The sequence below is a fragment of the Bufo bufo genome, chromosome 2 (assembly GCF_905171765.1).
Source record: "Bufo bufo chromosome 2, aBufBuf1.1, whole genome shotgun sequence".
Lineage (NCBI taxonomy): Eukaryota > Metazoa > Chordata > Amphibia > Anura > Bufonidae > Bufo > Bufo bufo.
In genome coordinates, this window is record NC_053390.1 from 374,432,533 (window position 1) to 374,451,960 (window position 19,428).

The window sequence follows — 19,428 nt, forward strand, 5'->3', positions numbered from 1 at the left end:
GCGCATGCGCTACGTCAGGACAGAGATGCGCATACACTCCATCCAGGTAAATAGGCATTGGAGCTAGATTAGACCCAGACATTGGGTTTGCGCTGCGCAAAAAAAGAGGCACAGACCACTTCACATATACTAATGAAGAATACTTGAGTAATCTAAATACAGGGGGAGGTGGCTACTATAGTGCAGTTTGCATTAGGTCTAAAAATATATAACAAATGCAATCTAGATGAAAAGATGGCAAAAAGTGCCTAATAAGTTTGTAGAGCATACTTGCCTATTGTTAAAGGTGGTACAAGGCTGTTACTAAGTAGTGTATATATCCAGAAAACCATAAAGGCAAAAATATATATATATATATATATATATATATATATATATATATATATATATATATAAGCCATAAACACCAGAAAGTGTATACAGGTGTGCAAAATTTTTTCTTTATAAGTTCTGACAGCGAAATGTCAGAAAACGGTGTGTGAGTAGGGACACAAAAATAGAACAGCAAGGCTCTCAACCCTGAACAGTACGGCTATATCATAATGAGAATGAGTGCCATATTTGTGAGTTTAAAACCTTTATTACAGAACCCTGGATCCTACTTGCAAAAGAAAGGGTGACCACAATAGGTGTAACTATTGGAATAGGTCAAATATCTCCCTAAGAGATTTCCAGAAGCCCTCAAAAGTGGTTATAAAAAACCAAAACTGTCCTTATGGCAACCCAAAAATTTCTAAGAAAAGTAGAGTATAGTCCGAAAGGTTGAAACATATGTCAAAAAATACAGTTACTGCAGTACTAAGCGAAATTAGTAGAGCTGCAAATATTGAAAGAACCAACAAGTGATAGTGCCTCTCCCTATGACTTTTAAAGAAAGGCTGTGAAGGCAAAACCTTCATTGAGACCATTAGGACTAAGGCTATCAAGCCTATATATCCACCTGGTCTCTTCCTGTAAAAGGATGGCATCCAGGTCTCCTCTCCTGGCACCTAGAGTTTTCTTGCAAATGCCCCAAAATTTTAAGGCCTTATGGTCACCAGAATAGTGGGACCTAACGTGTCTAGAGATTGAGGTGTCAGCTCCTGTGTTAATGCTACTAAGATGTTGTGAAATTCTCCTCCTAAACTCCTGGGACGTCTTGCCAACATAGATTTTGGGGCACGAACATTGAATGGCATAGACAATGCCTCTTGTTTTACAATTAATATATTGTCTTATGTTGTATTTTTTCTCATCCACAGGGTTGACAAATGATTGGCATTTCTTCACGAGGGGACAGAATACACAGTCCCCGCACGGGTAAGTACCCACCACTCTTGATGTTAACCAGGTTGTATTAGGCGGTGTGGGCTGATAAAAACTGTGGACCAAGGTGTCCTTGAGGTTTTTTCCTCTACGATAGGTGACACTTGGTTTCTTGGTAATTACTGTCCTCAAGTCATTATCAGCCCACAGAACATGCCAATGTTTATTCAGGATTTGATAGATTCGGTTATTTTGGGCATCAAAAGTGCCAATACATCTGACGACCTGTTCAGTAGGATTATTGAGCTTAGTTTGTAATAATTCCGTCCGGTTGGTATTACTTGCCCTAGCATATGCTTGATGTAGGACTTTTTTGGGGTAACCCCTAGCCCTAAAGCGTTCATATAATGTTTTGCACTCCTTGGTAAATCCTGCATCATCAGAGCAGTTCCTACGAGCTCTGATGTATTGTCCCACAGGTATTCCCTTTTTGAGTGGTTTTGGGTGGTAGCTCTTCCACTGCAAAAGGTTGTTGGTAGCTGTGGGTTTTCGATAGATCTCAGACTGGATGTGGCCACCAGAGTCCATTGTGAGCCTTAAATCAAGAAAAGTGATGGTTTTATCATGAATTTCTGATGTGAATTTCATACCAATTGGGTTGGTATTGAGTGCCAACACAAATTGGTGAAAGGTATCTGTAGGCCCTTCCCAGAGGATCAGTACATCATCGATGTACCTACCCCAGAAAAGTATGTGCTCAGTGTAACAAGACAGCTCATTAGAAAAAACAATAGTGTCTTCCCACCACCCTAAAAAAAGATTGGCGTAATTTGGTGCGCATTTACTACCCATAGCGGTTCCAACCAGCTGTAAATAATAATGCCCATCAAAAAGAAAATAATTGTGCATTAGGAGAAATTTGAGAAGAGTTAATAAAAACTCATTGTGTGAATAGAATTGAGTGCTCTTAGTCGAAAGAAAGGTGGATACTGCCCTAATTCCTAAATCGTGTTTAATATTGGTGTACAGGGCCTCTACATCGAGGCTCGCTAGTTTGGTCCGTGATGTGACATGTACATCCTGGAGTCTGGTGACCACATCCTTCGTGTCTTTGATAAAAGATGGAAGGCTAGATACAAAGGGTACTATGAACACATCAATATACTGACTGATATTTTCAGTCAGACTATTGTTGCCGGACATTATTGGTCTACCTGGCACTGGCCGCCTCTGCTTATGCACCTTGGGGATAGCATAAATAGTGGCCGTCGTGGGGTGCTTCTTGTAAAGGAACTTGAACTCATCTTTGGAGATGAGTCCAGAGTCCTTAGCTGCAGACAAAATCAATTTTAATTCAGCCAAGAACTTTTCGGTTGGATTATGGTCTAACTGCTGGTAAGTGTCAGTCTGTTTCACTAGGTCTTCAACCATTTTTTTATATAGTCGGATCTGTCCATAAGGACAACATTTCCACCCTTGTCCGAGGGTTTTATTACTAGCTCGTCATTTTTCCTCAATTCTGTGAGTGCCTGTTGTTCATTGTAGTCCAGGATGCAGTCTGGCTTGGGGACAGTGGTTGTGGTACCTCGTACAGCGGCAGGGGACCTGGTGTTAGTGTGAATGGTGGTTAGTAAAAGGACATCCCTCTTGTCCTTGTACTTAACCACCAACATGTTCTCATTGAGGAGAGCACAGCTTTCTCCTTTTCTTAGTGGTTGCCCTACCAGGGAACAAATAATAGCACCACTGAAAGGTAAATATATATTTTTTTGCCACTAATATACGCCAAAAAGGGCTGCAATTTTCTCACTTAACCACACAATGGCAAATACTTTTTTCCCCCCACTAATACACACCAAAAAGGGCTTAAGAACACATAACTTCACCGCTGAACGGCAAATAATATATATATTTTTGCCACTAATACACACCAAAAAGGGCTGTAATTTTCTCACTTTACCACACAACGGCAAATACTTTTTGTGCCAATAATAAGAGTTTTAGAACATATGCACCGCTGAACGGCAAATAGGCCCTTACGTTTTTCCACTTATACACTCCACAAAAGGCCTTAGAACATATTACTGCACTACTGACCCTCAAATAATATATATTTTTTTGCCATAAATACACGCCAAAAAGGGCTTTAGAACATATAACTGCACCGCTGATCGGCAAATAATATTTATTTTTTTGCCACTAATACAAGCCAAAAACGGCTGTAATTTTCTCACTTTACCACACACAACGGCTAATAAGCCCTTTTTTCCCCCATCATTCCCAGAGTTCCTTGCTCCATGTCCTAACACGTGCAGCAGCTATTTTAGCTGATGCACCTGGAAGACTCATGTGATGATGTGAAAATCTCTAGTTAAAATGTATAACCCTGGACAATTAGGGTAATACCCAACTTCCTTTCCTTAGTTCTGGTTTATCATATTCCCTAATCTGACTCTTCCCTGTTTACTCCCCCCACCCACCCCTCATTCTTCTGAATCAGACATTGTCATACAACAGTCATCCCTTACAATCAATGAACTAGTTCATGCAGCTTTTTCTGAATATATAACATAGATGACTGGACCCCTATAGAAGACAAGCAATTTTTGTCACCCATTTTTCCTCATAGTCTGTAAACTTTTGTGAGCAGGGCCCTCACTAGTAGAATCTAAATAATGTATTAGTTTGTAACTCTGTGATGTCTAATTTGGCTTGTATGTTTACCCTTTGAAGTTCTGCTGGATATGTTGGCACTATATAAATAAATATTATTATTATATGCATGAATGTTAAATACACTGACCAAAAATATACACTTTCACTGTACACAATTCCTGGAAGCTGAAAACATCCCAGGTCTTGCATGGCCAGCATACTCACTGGACATGTCACCCATTGAGCATGTTTGGGATACGATAGCGTGTTCCAGCTCCTGCCAATATTCTGCAACTTCGCACAGGCCACAATCAACAACCTGATCAACTCTATGCGACTGAGATGTGGCCACACCAGATACTGACAGTTTTTCTGCCCCCCCCCAAGTAAGGCAAAACTGTGCACATTTCAGAGTGTCCTTTTATTGTGGGCAGTCTAAGGCACACCTGTGGAATATTCATGCTGTCTAATCAGCACCTTGATATGCCACACCTGTGAGGTGGGATGGATTATCTCGGCAAAGGAGAAGTGCTCACTAACACAGATTTAGACAGATTTGTGAACAATATTTGAGAGTAATGGGTCTTTTGTGTATGTGTCACTACCAGAGCTTTGGGACGTTCTCACAGCTCTGTTTCTCCACCCCTGTGATGATGTCACTACTAGAGCTGGGAGGCGTTCTCACTACTCTGTTTACTTCTGGTTTCTTTCACCACAGCTGTCCTTCATGTGTTTGATTTCCCTCTCTTTATATCACCCCTCCTCCTATGATAGGATGTGGATTATAGTCCTCACTTCAGTTGTGGCTCTAGCTTTGGTTTCTTCACTTGTAGCTATCAGTTCACTGGACCTGTGTTCTGCTGCAGCTAGCACTCCGGATTTTGCCAGCCTGTCCTTGGATCCGTCTTCTCTGCGGCTACAACACCTTCAGCTAAGTCTGCAGACATTGTTGTATTCCTGTTTGTTTTCTGACTGGATCTGAGGTGGCCACGGTTCCCTCCATATACTGAGTAGGGCACTGGTGGCCGTGCCCCTTCCACTATTGTAGGGGTTACAGTGGTCATTAGTCTTAGGCACGTGGGCATGCCTCGTTCCGCCTTTTGGATCCGGGCATGTGCTGTAGCAGAATAGGGAAAGCGTTGAGGGTCGGACAGGGGTCACCCTCTATCCTCCATAGTTCTGGGTCCAGTCAGTTGCTCTGTACTGTGAATTACTATCGTTGCTCACATACACCCGTGACATTATAATCCACCAAAACCGTCCTTTTTTGACATGGATCCGCTTTCTGACCTGGTTGACCGCATGCAGGGTCTTTCTTTGGAAGTAGCGGATCTCCGTCAATCTATGATCCAGCTTCAAGCATTGGGCCCTGCTCCGGCTCATGGAGTCTGTTGCGAGCCAAAAGTCTCGCTTCCGGAGACGTTCTCCGGGGGCAGTGAGAATTTTGTTCGCTTCAGAGAGGCATGCAAACTCCATTTTTGCTTGTGTCCTCACTCTTCTGGTAATCAAGAGCAGAGGGTGAGGATTGTCATCTCCCTGCTCAGGGGTAATGCTCAGACTTGGGCTTTTTCGCTGCCATCAGGGGATCCCTCCCTTCGATCCGTGGAGGGATTTTTTGTGGCCCTGGCGCAGATATATGATGACCCGGATCGTGTTGCTCTGGCCGAATCTAACCTACGTGTTTTATGCCAGAACAAACTGTCTGCGGAGCTTTATTGTTCTGAATTTCGGAGATGGGCAGCTGATTCGGGTTGGAATGATGCTGCACTCCGGAGTCAGTTCTGTCATGGTCTCTCGGAGAGATTAAAAGATGCGTTTGCTTTCCATGAGAGACCAACGTCATTAGAGTCTGCCATGTCATTGGCGGTACGCCTTGACAGGCGTCTAAGAGAAAGAAACGAGACCTCTCTGTCCAGCCATTGTCAGTCTAGGGGCAGTGGTGCGGACTCATTCAGTGTGCAGGGGCCTCATCCTGTCTCGCTCCCCTCTGAGGAGGAGCCCATGCAGCTAGGTCGACTTGCCCCTGATAAAAGAGGATTTAGTCCTCAGAGTATGGTCTGTTTTTGTTGTGGGGGCATAGGTCATTTGGCAAATGTTTGTCCATCTAGGAGATTCATGAACTGTACTAAGAGCGATAATAAGAGAAAAACCTCAAAAGGTAAATCATCAAACTCTGCTTCATCTGCTACTTTGGGCAAAGTTGATGTAGGATTTGATGCTTTTCCTCTGACCTGCAGTTCCCGTTTTCTCCTGTCTGCCAGGGTGGCGCTAGAGAGCAAAGTCATTTCTTGTGAGATTTTTGTCGATAGTGGAGCGGCCGTCAATCTTATTGATACTCAATTTGTAGCCATGCATGGTTTTCAGGTTTGCACATTAGATAAAGATATACCTGTTTTTGCTATTGACTCTGCTCCACTCTCACAGAGATCTCTGAAGGGCATTGTTCACAATATCCGGCTAGCTGTAGGTGACACTCATGTGGAGGATATATCTTGTTTTGTCCTTAACGGATTGCCGTCTCCTCTAGTTTTGGGGTTACCCTGGCTCACTAGACATAACCCCACTATTGATTGGCAAGGAAGGCAAATAAATGAGTGGAGTGATTTTTGTAGAGAGAATTGTCTCACAGCGACTTTTGCAGAGGTGTCTACTAAAACGGTGCCATCATTTCTCTCTGATTTCTCGGACGTGTTTTCTGAGAGCGGTGTTCAGGAGCTACCTCCTCACCGGGAGTTTGACTGTCCCATTAACCTCATTCCCGGCGCCAAGCTGCCAAAAGCTCGCCTCTACAATCTCTCACAACCGGAAAGAATCGCTATGCGAACTTACATCTCCGAGAGTCTCGAAAAGGGGCATATTCGTCCCTCAAAGTCACCTGTGGCCGCGGGTTTTTTTTTTGTTAAAAAGAAAGATGGCTCTCTGAGACCTTGCCTAGATTTTAGGGAGCTGAACCGTATCACGATTCGCGATCCCTATCCCCTTCCTCTGATCCCGGACCTCTTCAATCAAATTGTTGGGGCCAAGGTGTTTTCCAAATTGGATTTGAGAGGCGCGTACAACCTGGTCAGGGTCAGAGAGGGGGATGAATGGAAAACGGCCTTTAATACCCCTGACGGGCATTTCGAGAATCTCGTTATGCCTTTCGGCCTGATGAATGCTCCGGCCGTCTTTCAGCATTTTGTTAATAGTATTTTCTATCATTTAATGGGGAAATTCGTATTGGTATATCTTGATGATATTTTGATTTTTTCCCCTGATGTTCAGACCCATCAGGATCATCTTTTTCAGGTTCTGCAGATTCTGCGGGAAAATAAATTGTACGCCAAGCTGGAGAAATGTCTTTTTATGGTATCGGAGATTCAATTTCTGGGTTTTCTCCTGTCTGCTTCTGGTTTTCGCATGGATCCCGAGAAGGTCCGTGCTGTACTTGAGTGGGAGCTTCCTGAGAATCAGAAGGCATTGATGCGCTTTCTGGGTTTTGCGAACTATTACAGAAAGTTCATTTTGAATTATTCCTCTGTTGTCAAACCCCTCACTGACATGACAAAAAAGGGGACGGATTTTTCCTCTTGGTCGGAGGAGGCGCTTGCAGCCTTTTCTAAGATTAAAGAAAATTTTGCGTCTGCTCCCGTCTTGGTGCATCTCGATGTTTCCTTACCTTTTATTGTTGAGGTGGATGCTTCCGAGGTGGGTGTGGGTGCGGTTTTGTCCCAGGGCCCTTCCCCTGCCAAGTGGCGACCCTGTGCCTTTTTCTCTAAAAAACTCTCCCCGGCAGAGAGAAACTATGATGTGGGAGATAGGGAGTTGTTGGCCATCAAGTTGGCTTTCGAGGAATGGCGCCATTGGTTGGAGGGGGCCAGGCACCCTATCACCGTTTTTACCGACCATAAGAATCTGGCATACTTGGAGTCGGCCAGGCGTATGAATCCGAGACAGGCCAGATGGTCTCTGTTCTTCTCCAGATTCAATTTTGTTGTTACATTCCGACCTGGGATAAAAAATGTGAAGGCTGATGCTCTCTCTCGCTGTTTTCCGGGAGGAGGAAACTCCGAGGACCCGGGTCCCATTTTGGCGGAGGGGGTAGTTGTTTCTGCTCTATATTCCGATTTGGAGGCCGAGGTCCAGGCTGCCCAGACTGAGACACCTGCCCGTTGTCCTTCTGGGAAGTTGTTCGTGCCTCCTGAGCTACGTCACAAACTCTTTAAGGAGCATCATGATACGGTTCTTGCTGGTCACCCCGGGAGTAGAGCCAAGGTGGATCTCATTGCTCGGAGATTTTGGTGGCCGGCTCTTCGTAAGTCGGTGGAGGGTTTTGTGGCTGCTTGTGAGACGTGCGCTCGCGCTAAGGTCCCTCGTTCACGGCCTTCAGGTTCCCTTCTCCCGTTACCCATTCCTTCCCGTCCTTGGACACACCTGTCCATGGACTTTATCACGGATCTTCCTCGTTCCTCGGGGAAGTCGGTGATCCTGGTGGTGGTGGACCGTTTTAGCAAGATGGCTCATTTCGTACCTTTCCCTGGTTTACCCAATGCTAAAACGTTGGCGCAAGCTTTTGTCGACCATATTGTTAAATTGCACGGCATTCCCTCTGATATTGTTTCCGATAGAGGCACGCAGTTTGTGTCCAGGTTCTGGAAGGCTTTCTGTTCTCGCCTGGGGGTTCGGCTGTCCTTCTCTTCTGCTTTTCATCCGCAGTCGAATGGTCAGACTGAGCGCCTCAATCAGAATCTGGAGACATATTTGCGCTGTTTTGTTTCAGAGAACCAGGAGGATTGGTGTTCATTTCTCTCTCTTGCTGAGTTTGCTCTGAACAACCGTCGTCAGGAATCTTCTGATAAGTCACCATTCTTTGGTGCATATGGGTTCCATCCGCAGTTTGGTACATTCTCGGGAGGGGCTCTTTCTGGTTTACCTGAGGAGGAGAGATTTTCCTCGTCTTTGTCTACCATTTGGCAAAAGATTCAGAGTAATCTTAAAAAGATGAGTGAGAGGTATAAGCGTGTGGCTGATAAGAGACGTGTGCCTGGTCCGGACCTGAATGTGGGTGATCTGGTGTGGTTGTCTACTAGAAACATTAAGTTGAAGGTTCCCTCCTGGAAATTGGGTCCCAAGTTTATTGGGCCTTATAAAATCTTGTCAGTCATCAATCCTGTTGCCTTCCGTCTTGATCTTCCACGGGTTTGGAAGATACATAATGTATTTCACAGATCTCTCTTAAAACCATATGTCCAGCCCACGGTACCCTCCTCTTTGCCTCCTCCTCCGATTTTGGTTGATGGCAATCTGGAGTTTGAGGTTTCCAGAATTGTGGACTCTCGCATGGTCCGCGGTTCTCTTCAGTACCTCGTTCATTGGAAGGGTTATGGTCCTGAGGAGAGGATGTGGGTTCCGGTGTCGGACATTAAAGCCACTCGCCTCATCAGGGCATTTCATAGGGCTCATCCTGAGAAGGTGGGTCCTGGGTGTCCGGAGTCCACCCGTAGAGGGGGGGGGGTACTGTCACTACCAGAGCTTTGGGACGTTCTCACAGCTCTGTTTCTCCACCCCTGTGATGATGTCACTACTAGAGCTGGGAGGCGTTCTCACTACTCTGTTTACTTCTGGTTTCTTTCACCACAGCTGTCCTTCATGTGTTTGATTTCCCTCTCTTTATATCACCCCTCCTCCTATGATAGGATGTGGATTATAGTCCTCACTTCAGTTGTGGCTCTAGCTTTGGTTTCTTCACTTGTAGCTATCAGTTCACTGGACCTGTGTTCTGCTGCAGCTAGCACTCCGGATTTTGCCAGCCTGTCCTTGGATCCGTCTTCTCTGCGGCTACAACACCTTCAGCTAAGTCTGCAGACATTGTTGTATTCCTGTTTGTTTTCTGACTGGATCTGAGGTGGCCACGGTTCCCTCCATATACTGAGTAGGGCACTGGTGGCCGTGCCCCTTCCACTATTGTAGGGGTTACAGTGGTCATTAGTCTTAGGCACGTGGGCATGCCTCGTTCCGCCTTTTGGATCCGGGCATGTGCTGTAGCAGAATAGGGAAAGCGTTGCGGGTCGGACAGGGGTCACCCTCTATCCTCCATAGTTCTGGGTCCAGTCAGTTGCTCTGTACTGTGAATTACTATCGTTGCTCACATACACCCGTGACAGTATGTTTCAGATCTTTGAGTTCAGCTCATGCAAAATGGGAGCAAAACCGAAAGTGTTACGTTTATATTTTTGGTCAATGTAGTATGCATGGTGTTGTAATATATGTGGATCTCTGGGCTTAGAAAGGTGTTGTAGTACTCATTTTTGACAGCCCTGTTAATGAAGCATCCTCACTTTCATATAAGGTACCGCGATCCTGGTCTTGTTTTAAAGCTTGGATTGAGAGGGATGTTCATTGAGGACATGCTAAAATGCTGCAGAGAGAAGAAAATTAGATCCTCATATTTCTGTATTACTGTACATATATCCAAGAGGAGAGTAACAGACTTCTGTGCATACTTGTTGTCTGATCACATATGGGGATTGGGTTATTTTTTCCAGATAAGGAGTAAGATGAGCACTTGCTTATCTAATTACCCCTCTGTGTCTAAATAGGTTGTTTATTGATGGTATGATCCAGACGTTTACCAGATCTTATCGCCAAATAATTCACATCAAACACTCACACACATAAACTTCATACCAGATCTTTAGATTAAAATGTACAGACCACTTTTCTAATGCTACATGTTAAATGCAATAGTAATAGTGATAACAGTTATCACACCTAATACATTTCTGACAGATAGAAAAGGTTTCCATCAGTCAGAAACGACACTTTTGCTCATTGACGTAGATACTAGTTTACAATTAGTTTTTCAAAATAAACCAGCATGACAAAACATGGCAAACTGGGCTCCTTTTTTCTGTCTTTGTGGTTATTGTTTCTCTGTAAAAGCTCATTCAATTAGAGTTGTTCACACACGAGGCCTAGGATCATTTTGGTTGCATTTTATTTAAAAAATTACATAAAATAATTATTTTTATTTTAAAAAAAGCAAAACTTAAAACATGTTCAAATCATTGCTGTCAAATAACCTGTGCAAACTTGGCTGGTTTATTTTGCTGGGGAAGGTGGCAACCATATATCTAATTCATTTTCTGAGGAACCACAGGAGGTTCAGCTGTTGCATCCGTAATATAGGAACAATAAGACAATCATATTAAACCTTATAGAATATGGTCATAGTTAACCCCTTCCTGACATCCACAATACATGTATGGCAGACTTAAGTTCTTTAAAGATGGCACCCGCCTAGGAGCTGAGTGGACACCCGCCTAGGAGCTGAGTGGACACCATAACCACTGACACTCAGTGATAAAGTTCATGGTCAGAGATACTGTTGTTCAGGGACTCAGTTGCTAGGTGGAATCTAAGCAGTCATTTACCAGGAACACTGCACTCCCAGTGATCAAACGGAGCCCCTTCAATGACACTGTGGGAGCAGTTTGGTTGCTATGGAGTCCTGCCATAGCAAAGTTTTAGGAATGTAGTAATTTTACCATAGCCTCCAATGATAAATCATTATAGTCCATGGGATAAGAAATCAGATGATCGCATGTGTGAGTACACTACGGGGATTAAAAATAAATGTAAAAACAAGTTTTAAAAAAATATTTAAAAAAAATAAATAAAGATTCAAATCACCTGTTAAAAATAATACAAAAAAAAAAAAGTATTAATAGTATTGCTGCCTCCCAAAATGGCTGTAACAGCGTAACTGAAAAGAATCAGACCGCTGGCTGATTCCCTGTTTTTGGTTGCTTCAATTCCACTCTAAAAAATAGAATAAAATATCATAAAAAGTCACACCAAAATTATATCAATGAAAATACTGATTGTCACACAAACAATGATCCCCTCTCTAACTCTGTAGATGTAAGTAAAACATTTTATTAAGATCATAAAATGATTATGCAAACATTTTTGTAAGTATTAAAATACAGGAATAACAATAAAAATGTGTTATCTACTGTATGTAATCATACTAAGCCACAGAATGTAGCTAACATGTCATTTTAACCATATAGGGAACACAGTAAAAATGAAACCCATGAAACTAAGGCAGAATTGTGCCCTCAAAAATCTTTTGTAACGGGTGCTTGAAGCTCCCTGCTTGTGAGAATGTGCTCTAAATGGAAGGCGCTGAATGGAGTGCAAAGAAAATGCATGGGAATTCCGGCTATGATTGCATGCACTGGCAAGTCTAAAAATTCATATAAACTAAGGTTTTTATACTTCTATTTCGTAAGCTATTTTTAGAAGTTCTAAATCCTGGAAAAAGAAAGATATATGTGTTTGTCCCAATCATACACTAGAGACTGGTCTGAGATATGGAGAGTGGAACTCCTTGGCTATTGGTGACCTGACTGGCCTCAGAACTAAGTTTTTTATGAAGCTTGGAACTCTTCTTTCCCATGTGTTAAGGTCTCAGTCATTTGAACTCTCAGCCCAAGGCTTTAAGATGGTTCCTTAGGTAGGATTTAGATGGCTGTATTAAACATTATTCATGTAGTGGCTGTAACACACAGTTGTCTCTATTGGTCTCCAAACCCATGTTCCATGAGACACAGACCAGAGTAGTGAATGCCCTTTTTGTACAACGGAGGTGTGAATTGTACCATAGGCTTCAGTGGGTCCATATTTTGTCTGTGTAAAGTCCTTTGTGCACAGCAGCACAAGGACAAAAATACAACCATCTGATTCAGGCCAAAATAACACTAAAACATACTTCACTTACCAGATTGGTTATCAGTAACAAAAGAAGGGGGTATGAGTAACTGTAAGGGCAGTTACTCAGTAACAAAGTCAATCCTACTGGCCAGTTAACTTTTGCAGGTCTAGTGCAACTGTCATAAAGCTGTTGTTGCCAAGGGAAGCATTATTTGGCCATACATATAGCATTACTTGGCTTTGAGAGAGAAGTCCTGCCTTCTTACTGGTGGGTCTGGCTGCCGGATCTGCTCTGACCCTCCATGCAGGTGGCAGCCTGCAGCCTGCTTGGCATTGGTAACTCTGACAACCCAAAGGGTCAGCTGTCAATCACACAAACACTAAACAGGAGGTAGTGGACTGGTGGTTTCCCTGCAATGAATTCCAGATCGCTGCATAGGGGTTAAAGTGTAAATACCTTGGGATTGCCAGGATATCACCCATTGGATTGTGTCACCGCCAGTTCTGTGAGAAGGTCTGGCAGACTTTCTTCTCTACCTCTTGCATGACGTTCTTTGTTTTGGTTTCACTTTGTCATCTTCTTTCCTTCTCCCAGGTGTCACCTAGTTAGACTAATTGTCTCCCTTTATATTCCCTCCCATACTGTCTCACTTTGCAGTTTATACTACTTCCTGGATGAGGTGTTCACTGCTGGAGGCTGCTGCTGCTGTTTGCTAAGATAAGTCTTTTTCTTTATTTGTGTTTCCTTGCTAGCTTGAATCTAGGTGACCCTGACTCCGTCCGTATTAAGTGCAGGGAGCCGGTGGTCGTGTCCCCTCACTATTATTGGGTCTTCAGGTGTCACACAGTCTTAGGTACGTGGGCATGCAATCGTCTACCATTCAGACCCTTGCATGGGCATAGCAGTCAGGGAGAGCTCTTAGGGTTTTATAGGGCTCACCCATATGCTCCTTAGTTTGGGATCAACCCAGTCGGATGTTTATTTATAAGTCCCAGCTATCTGCAACATCATCCGTGACATTATAAACCGCTATAACCGTCTTAAGCAGAGATCCGGTTTCAGCCTTGATTGACCGCATGCAAGGTCTTTCGCTAGAGGTAGCAGATCTTCGTAAAACTGTGTCTCAGTTTCAGGTGACCGGTTCTGCTGGCGTTCATGGAGTTTGTTCCGAGCCTAAGATCTCGCTTCCGGATACGTTCTCCGGGGGTAGTGAAAATTTTGTTCGCTTTAGAGAGGCTTGCAAACTCCATTTTCACCTACTTCCCCATTCCTCTGGTAATGAGGAGCAGAGGGTGGGGATCATCATCTCGCTGCTCAGGGATAACGCTCAGTCTTAGGCCTTTCTGCTGCCGGTGGGGGCACGGCCCCTCCGATCGGTGGATGAATTTTTTGTAGCCCTGGGGCAGATATATGATGACCCGGATCGTATTGCTCTGGCTGAATCTAAACTGTGTCTTTTATGCCAGGGTAAACAGTCCGCAGCGATATATTGTTCTGAATTTCGGAGATGGGCAGCTGATACTGGTTGGAATGATGCTGCACTCTGAAGTCAATTTTGCCATGGTGTTTCGGAAAGATTGAAAGATGCATTTGCTTTTCATGATTGACCAGCCTCGTTAGAGTCTGCCATGTCTCTAGCTGTTCGTATTGACAGGCGTCTTAGAGAGAGAGAGAGGAGACTATTCCTTCATGTCATATTCAGCCCAAGGACAGTGGGGCAGTCTCATTCAGTGTGCAGGGGTCTTAGCCTGTCTCAATCCCCTCTGAGGAGGAGGCCATGCAACTGGGTTTGCTTGCCTCTGATAATAGAGGATTCATCTCTCAGAGGAGGGTTTGTTTCTGTTGTGGGGGTATAAATCATTTGGCTAATGTTTGCCCCTCTAGGAGATTCATGGAGTTTTCTGAGGGTAATAAAATAAAAATAAAAAAACCCTCTAAAAACTTTCCATTTGCTACTATTGGCAAGGTTGATGCGGAAATTGAAGGTTTGCCGTTTGCTTGTAGTTCCCGTTTTCTCCTACCTGCCAGGGTGACGCTAGACAGCAAGAACATTGTGATATTTTTGTAGATAGTGGAGCAGCTGTCAATCTCATTGATAATCAATTTGCAATAACGAATGGTTTCCAGGTATGCACTTTGGAAAAGGATATACCTGTTTTTGCTATCGATTCCGCTCCACTTTCTCAAAGATCGTTAAAGGGCATAGTTCACAATATCCGTTTGACTGTGGCTGATGCTCATGTTGAGAATATGTCGTGTTTCGTCCTAAGCGGATTACCTACTCCTCTAGTGTTGGGGCTACCCTGGCTCACTAAACATAACCCCACCATTGATTGGCAAGCAAGGCAAATAAATGGTTGGAGTGAGTTTTGCAGAGAGAATTGCCTCACGGCGTCTCTTTCAGAGGTTTCTACCAAGACTGTACCATATTTTCTCTCTGAATTTTTGGATGTGTTTTCCGAGAGTGGCGTCCAGGAGTTGCCCCCTCACCGGGAGTACGACTGCCCTATTAAACTCATCCCAGGCACGAAGCTGCCAAAATCACGTTTATACAATCTCTCATAACCTGAAAGAGTCGCTATGCGTACTTATATCTCTGAGAGCCTGAGAAAGGGACACATCCGACCCTCAAAGTCACCTGTTGCCGCTGTTTTTTTTTTTTAAGAAAAAAGATGGTTCTTTAAGTTGGATTTAAGAGGGGCATACAACCTAGTCAGGATCAGGGAAGGGGACGAATGGAAGACGGCCTTCAATACCCCTGAGGGTCATTTCGAGAATTTGATTATGCCCTTTGGTTTGATGAATGCTCCGGCCATCTTCCAACATTTTGTGAACAGCATTTTTTATCATTTAATGGGGAAATTTGTACTGGTGTATCTAGATGATATTTCGATTTTTTCTCCTGATTTCAAGACTCATCGGGACCACCTACGTCAGGTTTTGCTGATTCTGCGGGAGAATAAATTGTATGCTAAACTGGAAAAATGTGTGTTTGCAGTTCCGGAGATTCAATTTCTTGGTTTTCTTCTCTCCACTTCTGGTTTTCGCATGGACCCTGAGAAGGTCCGCACTGTGCTTGATTGGGAGCTTCCTGAGAATCAGAAGGCGCTGATGCGGTTTTTGGGATTTGCCAATTATTACAGAAAGTTAATTTTGAATTATTCCTCTGTTGTAAAGCCACTCACTGATATGACTAAAAAGGGGGTAGATTTTTCCTCGTGGTCGGTAGATGTGCTTAAAGCCTTATCTAGTATCAAAGAGAGTTTTGCTTCCGCTTCAATTTTGGTACAACCTGATGTCTCTCTACCTTTTATTGTTGAGGTGGATGCTTCTAAGGTGGGTGTGGGTGCAGTCTTATCTCAGGGTCCCTCTCCTGCCAAATGCCAACCGTGTGCCTTTTTCTCAAGGAAACTCTCCTCTGCAGAGAGAAATTACGATGTGGGAGATAGGGAGTTGTTGTAATGACCGGCATCACGCAAAGGGAGGGAAATGGGAAGGCCCTGTCCAAGGGAGAGGGAAAGGTGGTGACCCCTGACTCACCTTGCGGCTGGCACCTGACTACCCTGACGTCCCTAGACGGGTTCCTCACCCGTACGCCGATCACGTGCCTAAACCCTGGCTTTCCCTCAGATGAGCCCTATGTAGTGAACGGGGCGGTGGGATCACTAGTCCGCACCACTGGCACTAAGAGGAAAACACCAAGGAGAGGACAGACAATACAGACAAACATATAATCCCAAGTGGGCGACAACAGCAGACCACGAAGGCCCAACAGGGATCCGGAGGGTAACGTTCTGGAACAACAACCAGGGAACACAGTTACACAGCTCCAGTGGGTCAGTATAGAAGTCCAGGCAGGAAGCTCTTTATCTGGCAACCAGAGAAGGCGGGAGAGGGGAATATAAGGAGGTTGGGAGTGCTGGACAAGAAACAGCTGAGGAGAAGGAGCTACGGATCCCTGAGTGAGCCAAAAAGGGTTGCAAGGCAAACCCAGAAAGCTACCATAAAGAAACAGCACAATCTTTCTACATAGAGCTGGCAGCCACCCGCTGCGACTTCCTGACCCCGGGTATAAAGGAGTCAGGCGTGGCTCTTGACACCCTCGTGACAGTTGTTGGCCATCAAATTAGCTTTTGAGGAATGGCGCCATTGGTTAATGGGAAGGAAAGGAGAGAAAAGAGACAGGAGGCCGCGCCTCGTGTGTGTGGCTGTATTTACGGTCTTAGTTCACTGTATACAAGAAGCGCTTACCGTATGTTGTTGTGTATAGCCACAACAACTGTAGAAAGCTTGTGCTGGTATTCTCCCGTCCAGCATGCGGGGTCCTGTACTGCTGCCAAAGGTTCCTTTTTCTCTGCACCAGAGGTGGCAGAAGAAATAAGTAAGAAGATAGAAGGTAGTGGTTTTGAACCCTTTTTTTGCGGCGCTGGAAACAGGAGGCGGATTTTCATAAAATACTTTTTTAGAAAATAAAATAGCTTGTTTATTTTTTGTCAACGCGTTTCAAGGGCGTCCAGCCCTCTTCGTCAGGACAATAAAAGCATATGCTTTTATTGTCCTGACGAAGAGGGCTGGACGCCCTTGAAACGCGTTGACAAAAAATAAACAAGCTATTTTACTTTCTAAAAAAGTATTGGTTAATGGGAGCCAGACACCCTATTACCGTGTTTACCGACCATAAGAATCTGGCCTACTTGGAATCGGCCCAGCGTCTAAACCCGAGACAGGCCAGATGGTCTTTGTTCTTTTCTAGGTTTAATTTTGCTGTTACGTTCTGCCCTAAGGTTAAAAATGTGAAGGCAGATGCCCTGTCACGTTGTTTTCCGGGAGGGGGGAACTTTGAAGATCCTGGTCCCATTTTGCCTGAAGGGGTGGTCGTCTCTGCTCTTTATCCTGATTTGGAGGCAGAGGTTCAGGCAGACCAGGCAGAGGCTCCTGATCTTTGTCCTCCTGGGAGGTTGTTTGTGCCTCTCGCTTTACGACACAAGGTTTTTAAGGAGCACCACGATACTGTCCTTGCTGGGCACCCGGTGAGTAGAGCCACAGTGGATCTCATTGCTCGGAGATTCTGGTGGCCTGCTCTTTGTAAGACGGTTGAGGGTTTTGTGGCAGCTTGCGAGACCTGCGCTCGTGCCAAGGTCCCTCATTCACGGCCATCGGGTTCTCTCCTCCCGTTATCCATTCCTTCCCATCCTTGGACTCATCTGTCCATGGACTTCATTACAGGCCTTCCTCGTTCCTCGGGGAAGACTGTGATTCTGATGGTAGTGGACCGTTTTAGCAAAATGGCGCATTTCATTCCCTTTCCTGGGTTACCCAATGCTAAGACGTTGTCTCAAGCGTTTGTTGATCACATTGTTAAATTGCATGGCATTCCTTCAGACATCTTTTCTGATAGGGGCATGCAATTTTTTTCCAGATTCTGGAAGGCCTTCTATTCTTGCTTGGGGATTCGGTTGTCGTTCTCTTCTGCTTTTCACCCGCAGTCGAATGATCAGACCGAACGCGTCAATCAGAATCTGGAGACATATCTGCGCTGTTTTGTGGCGAAGAATCAGGAGGATTGGTATTCTTTTTTGTCCCTTGCTGAGTTTGCTTTAAATAACCGTCGCCAGGAGTCCTCTGATAAGTCACCATTTTTTGGTGCATATGGGTTTCATCCGCAGTTTGGGACATTCCTGGAGAGGGGTCTTCTGGTTTACCTGATGAGGAGAGATTTTCCTCGTCTTTGTCATTTATTTGGCAAAAGATTCAGGGTAATCTGAAGAGGATGAGTTAGAGATATAAGCGTGTGGCGGATAAGAGACATGTGCCTGGTCCGGACCTGAATGTGGGTGATCTGGTGTGGTTGTCTACAAAGAATATCAAACTGAAGGTTCCCTCCTGGAAGTTGGGTCCTAGGTTTATTGGGCCTTACAAGATCTTGTCCGTCATCAATCCCGTTGCCTTCAGTCTTGATCTTCCTCAGACTTGGAAGATCCATAATGTTTTTCACAGGTCCCTAATAAAACCTTATGTCCAACCCACTGTACCCTCCTCTTTGCCTGCTCCTCCGATTTTTGTTGATGGCAATCTTGAATTACAGGTCTCTAGGATTGTGGATTCTCGCATTATCCGCGGTTCTCTCCAGTACCTCATTCATTGGGAGGGTTATGGTCCTGAGGAGAGGATGTGGGTCCCAGTGGCGGACATTAAGGCCACTCGTCTTATCAGGGCTTTCCATAGGTCTCATCCTGAGAAGGTGGGCTCTGAGTATCTAGAGTCCACCCGTAGAGGGAGGGGTACTGTCACTGCCAGTTCTGTGAGAAGGTCTGGCAGACGTTCTTCTCTACCTCTTGCATGACGTTCTTTGTTTTGGTTTTACTTTGTCATCTCCTTTCCTTCTCCCAGGTGTCACCTAGTTAGACTAATTGTCTCCCTTTATATTCCCTCCCATACTGCCTCACTTTGCGGTTTATACTACTTCCTGGATGAGGTGTTCACTGCTGGAGGCTGCTGCTGCTGTTTGCTAAGATAAGTCTTTTTATTTATTTGTGTTTCCTTGCTAGCTTGATTCTAGGTGACCCTGACTCCGTCCGTATTAAATGCAGGTCGTGTCCCCTGACTATTATAGGGTCTTTAGGTGTCACACAGTCTTAGGTACGTGGGCATGCAATCATCTACCATTCAGACCCTTGCATGGGCATAGCATTCATGGAGAGCTCTTAGGGTTTTATAGGGCTCACCTATATGCTCCTTAGTTTGGGATCAAGCCAGTCGGATGTTTATTTATAAGTTCCAGCTATCTGCAACATCATCCATGACATTTTGGCCCTAAGCCAAATCTGTTG